The sequence below is a fragment of the Sciurus carolinensis genome, chromosome 11 (assembly GCF_902686445.1).
Source record: "Sciurus carolinensis chromosome 11, mSciCar1.2, whole genome shotgun sequence".
In the NCBI taxonomy this organism is placed as follows: Eukaryota; Metazoa; Chordata; class Mammalia; order Rodentia; family Sciuridae; genus Sciurus; species Sciurus carolinensis.
Window position 1 is genome coordinate 95,537,649 of NC_062223.1, and position 9,110 is coordinate 95,546,758.

General features: G+C 36.7%; 1 pseudogene; it reads left to right on the forward strand.

Annotated features, from left to right (window-relative positions):
• The first annotated feature begins 2,936 nt into the window (after window positions 1–2,936).
• On the forward strand, window positions 2,937–3,763 carry LOC124958271 (protein FAM210A-like; annotated as a pseudogene).
• Window positions 3,764–9,110: the final 5,347 nt, after the last annotated feature.

Below are 9,110 nucleotides of genomic sequence, written 5' to 3' on the forward strand. Positions count from 1 at the left end.
AAGACACATCAAGGAAAGAAAATTTTAGACCAATATCTCTGATGAATATAGACACAAAAATTCTTAACAAAATTCTGGCAAATCACATACAAAGATATATTAAAAAGATAGTGCACCACAATCAAGTGGTGTTCATCCTGGGATGAAAAGCTGATTCAACATCCTGAAATAAATAAATGTAATTCATCACATAAATAGAGTTAAAGTTAAGAATCAAAGTTAAGAGTCATATGATTATTTCAATAGATGCAGAGAAAGTGGTTGATAAAATACAACATCCCTTCATGCTCAAAACACTAGAAAAAATAGGGATAGTAGGAACATACCTCAACATCATAAAGGCTATTTATGCTAAGCCCATGGCCAACATCATCCTTAATGGAGAAAAACTGAAAGCATTCCCTTTACAAACTGGAACAAGACAGGGATGCCCTCTTTCACCACTTCTATTCAACATCATCCTGGAAATACTAGCCAGAGCAATTAGACAGACCAAAGAAATTAAAGGGATACGAATAGGAAAAGAAGAACTCAACCTGTCACCGTTGCTGATGACATGATTCTCTATTTAGAGGATCCAAAAAACTCCTCCAGAAAACTTCTAGACTTCATAAATGAATTCAGCAAAATAGCAGGATATAAAATCCAACATGCATAAATCTAAAGCAATTTTATTTATAAGTGATGAAACATCTGAAAGGGAAATGAGGAAAACAACTCCATTTGCAATAGCCTCAAAAAATAATCTAACCAAAGAGGTGAAAGAGCTCTACAATGAAAACTACAGAACATTAAAGAAAGAAATTGAAGAAGACCTTAGAAGATGGAAAGATCTCCCATGTTCTTGGACAGGCAGAATTAATATTATCAAAATGGCCATACTTCCAAAGGTGATATACAGATTTAACACAATTCCAATTAAAGTCCCTATGATATTTCTCATAGAAATAGAAAAAGCAATCTTGAAATTCATCTGGAAGAACAAAAGACCCAGAATAGATAAAGCAATCCTGGGAAGAAAGAGTGATGCAGGACGTATCACAATGCCAGATCTTAAACTCTACTATAGGGCAGTAGTAACAAAAACTGCATGGTATTGGCACCAAAATAGACAGATAGATCAATGGTACAGGATAGAAGACACAGAGACATACCCTCATAAGTACAGTAACCTCATACTAGACAAAGGTGCCAAAAACTTACAATGAAGAAAAGATAGCCTCCTCAACAAATGGTGCTGGGAAAACTGGAAATCCATATGCAGTAAAGTGAAACTAAACCTCTATCTCTCACCCTGTACAAAACTCGACTCAAAATGGATCAAGGATCTAGGAATTAGACCTGAAACTCTTCACCAAATAGAAAAAGTAGACCTGAATCTCCATCACGTTGGCTTAGGTCTAGACTTCCTTAACAAGACCCCCATTGTGCAAGAAATAAAAGCAAGAATCATAAATGGGATAGGTTCAAACTAAAAAGTTTTTTCTCAGCACAGAAAACAATCAATAAGATAAAAAGAGAGCCTATAGGGTGGGAGAAAATTTTTTCCACACACACCTCAGACACAGCACTAATCTCCAAAGTTTATAAAGAACTTAAAAAACTTTACACCCAAAATACAAAGAACCCAATCAATAAATGGGCTAAGGAAATGGGCAGACACTTCACAGAAGATGTACAGGTGATCAACAAATATATGGAAAAGTGCCCATCATCCATAGTAATTAGAGAAAGGCAAATTAAAACCACCCTAAGATTTCATCTAACTCCAGTTAGAATGGCTATTATCAAGAACACAAGCAGTAAGTGTTGACGTGGATGTGGAGAAAAAGGCACACTCATACATTGCTGGCAGAGATGCAATTTGGTGCAGCCACTCTGGAAAGCAGTATGAAAATTCCTCAGAAAACTATGGAATGAACCTACCATTTGACCCAGCTATCCTTGGTTTATACCCAAAGGTCTTAAAATCAGCATACTACAGTGATGCAGCCACATCAATGTTCATAGCAGCTCAAGTCAGAATAGCTAGATTGTGGAACCAACTGAGATGCCCTTCAATTGATGAATGGATAAAGAAACTGTGGTATAAATACACAATGGAATATTACTCAGCCATAAAGAAGAATAAAATTATGGCATTTGCTAGTAAATGGATGAAGTTGGAAAATATCATGCTAAGTGAAATAGGCCAAGCCCAAAAAACCAAAGGTCAAATATTTTCTCTGATAAGTGGATGATGATATATAATGAGGGGGAGTGGTAGTGGGGGAAGAGAAGAATGAAGGAACTTTGGATGATGTACAGGAAAATGGGGTTGGAAGAGATGGGGGACAGAAAGAGAGTAGAATGAAACAGACAGTATTACCCTATGTACATGGGTGATTTCATGAGTGTGAACCTATATTGTGCACAACCATAGAAATGAAAAGTTGTACTCCATTTGTTTACAAAGAATCGAGATGCAGTCTGTAAAGATTTAAAAAATTAATAAAATAAATCAATAAATAAAAACTTTTCAAGGTATTATTTCCATGATTAAGAAATGTAATATAATAAAAATATTTTTAAATAATGCAGAGAAGCAGCACCTTGCAGGCACAGGCAGCTGGAAGACATTGGTTATGGGTATGTCTCAGGACCTGGGGCCAAGTGTTCACCTCAACTCTGCATATTTGGCATTCTGGCCCTGCCTTTCCAGATTGCTCTGCTGAGTTTCACTGACATGGTATTCAAGGTGCTATTGTGTAGATTGTGCCTTGGGATTCATGGTCCCTGTGTCCTAGGTGATGAGAATTAAGTAACTGCCAAGGTCATGCAGCTGAGAGAAAATCATAGTCCTTCAGTCAATTCCTAGATGTGAATAATTTTCATGCCCAGAAACCCTTGATTGAAGCCTAATCTCTAGAAACTGAAATCCATCATCATTGTTCAAAATGCAATGGAACATACCACAGGCTGTGACTCAGCTGGCACACAAGGTATGCTTGGAACCAGAGAAACCTGGTCTCTTTGGACACCATCAGAACATAAAGGGGCTACTACTTTTGAATAATGTTGAATCACTACTTGAGGATTCAAGGCCCTCAAAAACAGTGGCTACAGTACTGCCCAGTACCTAGCAAAGGAAAGGAAATCACTGGATGCTCGTGGGCATGAGGGTCCCTCTGGCTGAGGGTCCTTTACCACCAATGGTGTGAGCAATGTGTTTTATCTGAGAGGATTTTATCATCCAGTGCCACAGCCAAAGGAACTTCTTTAAAAAAAAAAAAAAAAAAAAAAACGAAAGATTGTAATCCTTTACAACATAAATCTATTAGCCTTTATCAGCAATTCAAGAAAACATTTAAACAATATGGGAAAGTTTTGATTCCTGCACATCTAATAATTTCTGGTATTTAGTTTGAAATGTTTTATTATGCAACCTTAATAAAAATTCCTTTTCTAGAGTTCCTTTGGTTACTTGACAGTATAGTGAACAACCTGAAAAAATCCCAGGGTGGAAATGCCTTGATAGTGTATGCCATGCTTAAGATTGCAACACCTGACCTCTATGCCATGACCTTGGAAGGAATGTTCTTTACTATGAAGTATTTGCTTACTCATAGCTACAGGTTGACATGGCCACCTGTCATGGAGTATCTGCAGGACAGGATGGAAGAGACCAAGAAGCTCATCACAGAGAAATTGGATGAGATGAAGATTGACTGGAAAACTAAAAGAAACCAAAGAAAATGTTTCTTTTAAGAAAAAAATGGAATAGAGTTCCTTATATAACAAATTATGGATCATTCCTACACTTTAATCTTCTGGAGACTTTGGACTAAGATACATTCTTCATATATTTTTGTTTTTGTATGCTTGGTTTCCTAAATATACCAGTTCTCTGAGGGTTAAAGAAGCAAGTTAAATATCACCACAAAAAATCAGTGGTTTTTGAAAGGAAAAAAATGAATCTCATATAGGAATTGCACATCAGCAGCAGCAATAAGCAGTGGTCAATGTTTTAGAAGTCAGGGTTCTTTTCCTAGGCCTTTAGAATCATATTTGCTTTCCGTTCTCCGCAGCTGTAGTACATGCAGACTAGGCAGTTGAATAGCTGATGTGACCCATAGGCAGAACATTAATACTGGAGTTTTTTTCATACTGTATTATTCATACAGTTGCATGAGACTGTTAATACTGGATTTTAATCTTCGTGGTGTTCATTATTCTATATAATGAATAACCAGAAGAATGAGAAATTATACTCCATTATATATGATGTATCAAAGTGCTTTCTACTGTCATGTATAACTAAGTAAAACAAATTTTAAAATTTATTAAAAATCAATAATATCAACCTAAATTTCAGTAGTTACAAATGGCTAAAAACTATCATGTAAGACTGCATAGCCCTTACCTTGTGCTATGCATTCATCAAGGCTATCAGTTGAAGAGTTGACTAAAAGGATGCAAAGAATAAAAGAAGTGTCGACATCACCCCATCCTCCATGAAGCACAATAAAATCAATCTGTCATGCAAAAAAAAAAAAAAAGTTCTAATTATATTCATTTTCTGTGTAGAGACAAACATGTACCATCCAAACTGCTTGGGAATAGGAGGGTATTTAGTCTTTCTATAAAAGAGCATCTAAAGTTTCTTACCAGTCAAAATATAGACCTTATATGAAAAAATTCAATAAAAATTCAGTCCTAAGTAAAGCTCTTCAGTTCTTACTAAAAAAAAAAATTCAGTCCTACATGCAAATATGACATATTGGTAATACATAAATGAAATATAGATACTTTTGAAATGATTTTTACCTGAAGTTTGTCAAAATCCATTTTTAAAAGCAAATACATAGCCAAAGGGCTTTTTCAAAACTGGGCATTGACTGTGGTCACCTAGAACATCACTTTCTAGTCAATCACTTCCTGTCCTCTTTAGCTAATCTTTTGGAGGAAAAGTGAAGATTTTATTAAGTTTATTGTTTAAATTGAATATTATTCAGCAGCAACTCAAGCTGCAGCTCTAAAGCAGTGGGTCTTATGCTTTAGCTTCATTCACCTGTGACTTCTGTGAGCTGTGAGGAAGGCAGAACAGCCCTGGGTTTGATGTGCCTGCACGCTTGAGTGGGGTAAGTTGCACGGAGGGAGGCATGGCTACATGTTAGCCAATACACAATGGACTCAAAGGGTTTACTCAGCAAACTGATCATGGAAATTAAAAAAAAAATCTGATTATGGAAAAGTCTTGATTTATTCAAGATTAAAAGCAAAACCAGCCTCTAAAAGTACTACTTCAGAAAATGTCCATTACTGAGATAGCCTTTTGCATATAACAGACTGGTGTTTGGATTTCAACAAAGCAGAAAAGAAATGCTTATATAGATATTTCCCTACTCCCAATAGTGAAAATAATAACATTATACCTTCAAACATTAAAAATACAAAATAACCAATAAATAAATAGAAGGAAGACCAGTAAAGGAGGGGTATCAGGGGAAGGAGGAGGGCAAAGAGGAAATACTGGAGACTGAGAATGAACAAATTGTTGTATGACTTATGATCATGTCAAAATGAACCCCACTATTATGTAGAACTAAAATGCACCAATAAAAACAAAACAAAAAGAAAAGGATAGAACTCAGCTCTATTTCTCAGAGTGTACTCCACCCTTACTAGGTCAAGACTGACAGACTTCATTCCTTGTTTCATTGGCACAAATATTAACTAAGTACCAACTATGTGACTTGTGCAAGTATAAGTGACAAGCCTCCCCCTTGACCCTATGAGAGCTCCAAGCCTTGGGAATATAATTTCTATGTCACTAATGTTGATTCCTGCTAGAATCTTAGGCCCAAGCTCCTACATACCCATGAAGACTCAGGCCTCTTTTTCCACATAATCAGAAGCCCCAAGAGTGACTCAGATTCTGGCATGTCATGATTATTGCTATTAGATGTTTACCAATCATGAACTGCTGGACACAAGCTAACCTTCCTGCATTGAACCCAACAGCACCGTAATGTCTTCATTTTCAGCATCATTGAGGTCTTCAAGCAGGCATCTTTATTCTCAATTTATTAATAAAGGCATTAGGACCAAAAAAGTCCTGCTCACAGTGTCAGGCAATCTGTATACATTGTCTCATTTATTCCTCAAATGCTGCCGGGTAGATAATATTATCACCAATTTGCCAATGAGACATCTGAGGACCAGGGAACAATTTATTGATGGTCACCCAGAAAACAACAACTAAAACCCAAACCTCCAATTTCCTAAATCATTTCTGCTGGGCCAGGTAGTCCCTTACTACATTCATTCTTTGGGATAAGGTACTTATGATGGACTTAATGCAGTCTGAGTAAAAATTTTATAGCAAAAGATCTTACTTAAACTATAAATGTCTGTGGATTTCAGTTACCTATATTTTTCTTCTCTTTTTTTTTTTTTTTTTTCCTTAGCAGTGCTGGGGATCAAACCCAGGGCCTCATGCTCACTATGTACGCACTCCACTGCCAAGCTACATCAGCAGCCCAGTTGCTTATACTTTTTGTAATTGCATTTACAGAAATTACAAAATTGCACCATATGTGTGAGCAATTACATTTTATTTCCTTTCTCTTCTCCCTGCCAAGTCACACCCACCACTACACACACACACACACACACACACACACACACGCACACACATACACCATTTTACTCATTTTGCCACAGGAGTGGAAGCTATTGGAGATAGGATTAAAACAACCTTGACAACAGCATAGCAGAGAGTTGCTGCAGTGCTGTTAGCATTAGTCCCAAGGTCTGAACACTTCATCTTAACCTTCTCCACAGGGAGAGACCATGCAAAAACTAAGGACACATCAGGGAGAATATCACAGAGAAAGAGGTCAAGAAACAGCACAGACATCATGAACAGGCTGAACAATGACCAAGAGTGAAAGTTCTAAGTCATATAAACATTTAGAGGAAATAAAACAAAACACATCTTGAAGTGGAGGCGATTCAGACCCCTGCTTCCCTTCAACAAGGTTCATATTGTTGGTAGTGATTATTAAACAAGAATATACCTCTCTTAGAGCTCATGAGACCCTCTGGAGGGTTAGAAGAGCCAGTGGTGGTAGAGAAAGGATGAGAAATAATTCACTGAGAATTGACTAAAGTTCCAGACACTTAATAAACTTTAATTTTTAGAAAATATTTAAATAACCCTTCAAGGCTAGTATACTTAACAAATGTTACATGTGAGAAATCTGAGGCTCATAGAGGTCTAATAATTAGCCCAATAATTTAAGTGGTAAAAATGGATTTTAAATCTGGTTTGTCTGACCCAGTGACAGTTCTCTGAATAGTTATAATCTACAACCTCACATTTTCAATATTTGGGCCTAAATGTAGGATTTTACATTTTATTTTGTTGGCATCCATGTGTTAAGGTAATTTTGACTGGGTTTTTCTATCATGAGGGTAACTCTATATAGTGGATTTGTACCATCTACAAATTTTACAAACAATAGTATTTGTCATTGAACTAACACAACAGTGAACACTTGACATTTGACACAGCACTTTGGTATATAGTTATTAACAATTCCTCTTTCTTTACCCCTGTGCTAAGTTGATTTACCTCTTTGGTGACTGAAAGAAATAAAAAAAGGAACTTGAGTATAGCAATAGGTTGTTAGAATTGTTATAATCCAAATCTACTGTGTACTATGCCTATCCTCCTTGATCTGACCAAATTGCAAGTATAGCCTACCTCAACTTGCAGTGCATTAGGGAAAGTGCAGAGGAAGTCACTGGACCATGTCCCTCCTGATGTATTTCTGAGTTATATGCCATACATGATCTTATACCATAAGAAAATTGTGCTTCATGCCAATGACATGCCAGAAAAAAAGGACTTACTTCACAGAGTCAGTGCACAAAAGAAATACCCGGAAGGTATGCCAACACTCCACAACCTCACACAGAAACTGAGTCCAAGGTTTTTGCAAGAAAATTCAGTTCTGCTACCTCTGAATGTTCTAGTCTATTGAGTGTCCTCAGTTTTTCTGGAAAACGGAATCACACAGCACCATCTCTGTTTATTTCCAGAACAGTGCTGGAAACTACTTTCTATGTTGGACAGGTGGGCTTCTATTGTACCTTCCTGGAAACCTGTGGCCAGTGATGGGGAAGACCTGTGAACCTCAGAGCAAAACCACAAAGGCAAAGCCACAAAGTAGCCTAAACCCTGAAAGCACAACCAAAGGCCAAGAACCAAATACTTTTGGGTATATGTGAAAAGAAGATAGAAGGTGGCATATCGTGATCTTCAGTCTTCTTGATTTGGAAGAGACTGGAACACAGCAGACCTGAGTATCTGGGTGAAGATGACAAATTGAGCATTAAAAACCAGTTCATTCTAGTACCATATATCTGTTTATTAGCTCACTTATCCAAACATTTATGCACTCATTCCTCTATCCATTCTCTCTTTCATTCATTCTGGAATCATGATTGCAAACCTACCATAGCCCTAGGTAAGGAGAAAGTAATGGAAAACTCAAGAATGTGAATATAATCCCCATGTCATTGTGAGAGTTAAAGAAACTTATGAAGGCTTTATCTTCTAGATGTTCCTTTTCCTTTTTCTCCTTCCTACACAAACCCTGGCAAATGTTTGATTTTTTTTATAATTTGCCTGAGCTTTGCTCATCCACTTTTCAGAGCTCTGGAAACACTATTCAGAGTACCATTTAAGAAATAATGTAATGATAATAGATAACACTTACTGAGGGCTTTTCATATGTTAAGCAATGTTCTAACTATCTTAAATTACTTTATTTATACAGTATATGATTATAATGAGATATGCACTATTAATGTACTTATTTTTCAGACAAGAAAGCCTAGGCATACAGAAGTTAAGCAATTTTCCAAGTGTCACACAGCCAATGTGAGAGACGGTTAGGATTTGGACATAGGTGGTCTGGCTCCAAAGCCTCCATTCTTAGCCATTACACTATCTGTATAATGGATGAAGTGATAGCCTTAAAGAAAATTTAAAATTTTTACAGTGTTTTCAGCTGACTTGAGGGATATGATTTTAAATCTCCTGTAGTAGTTGCTAGTGG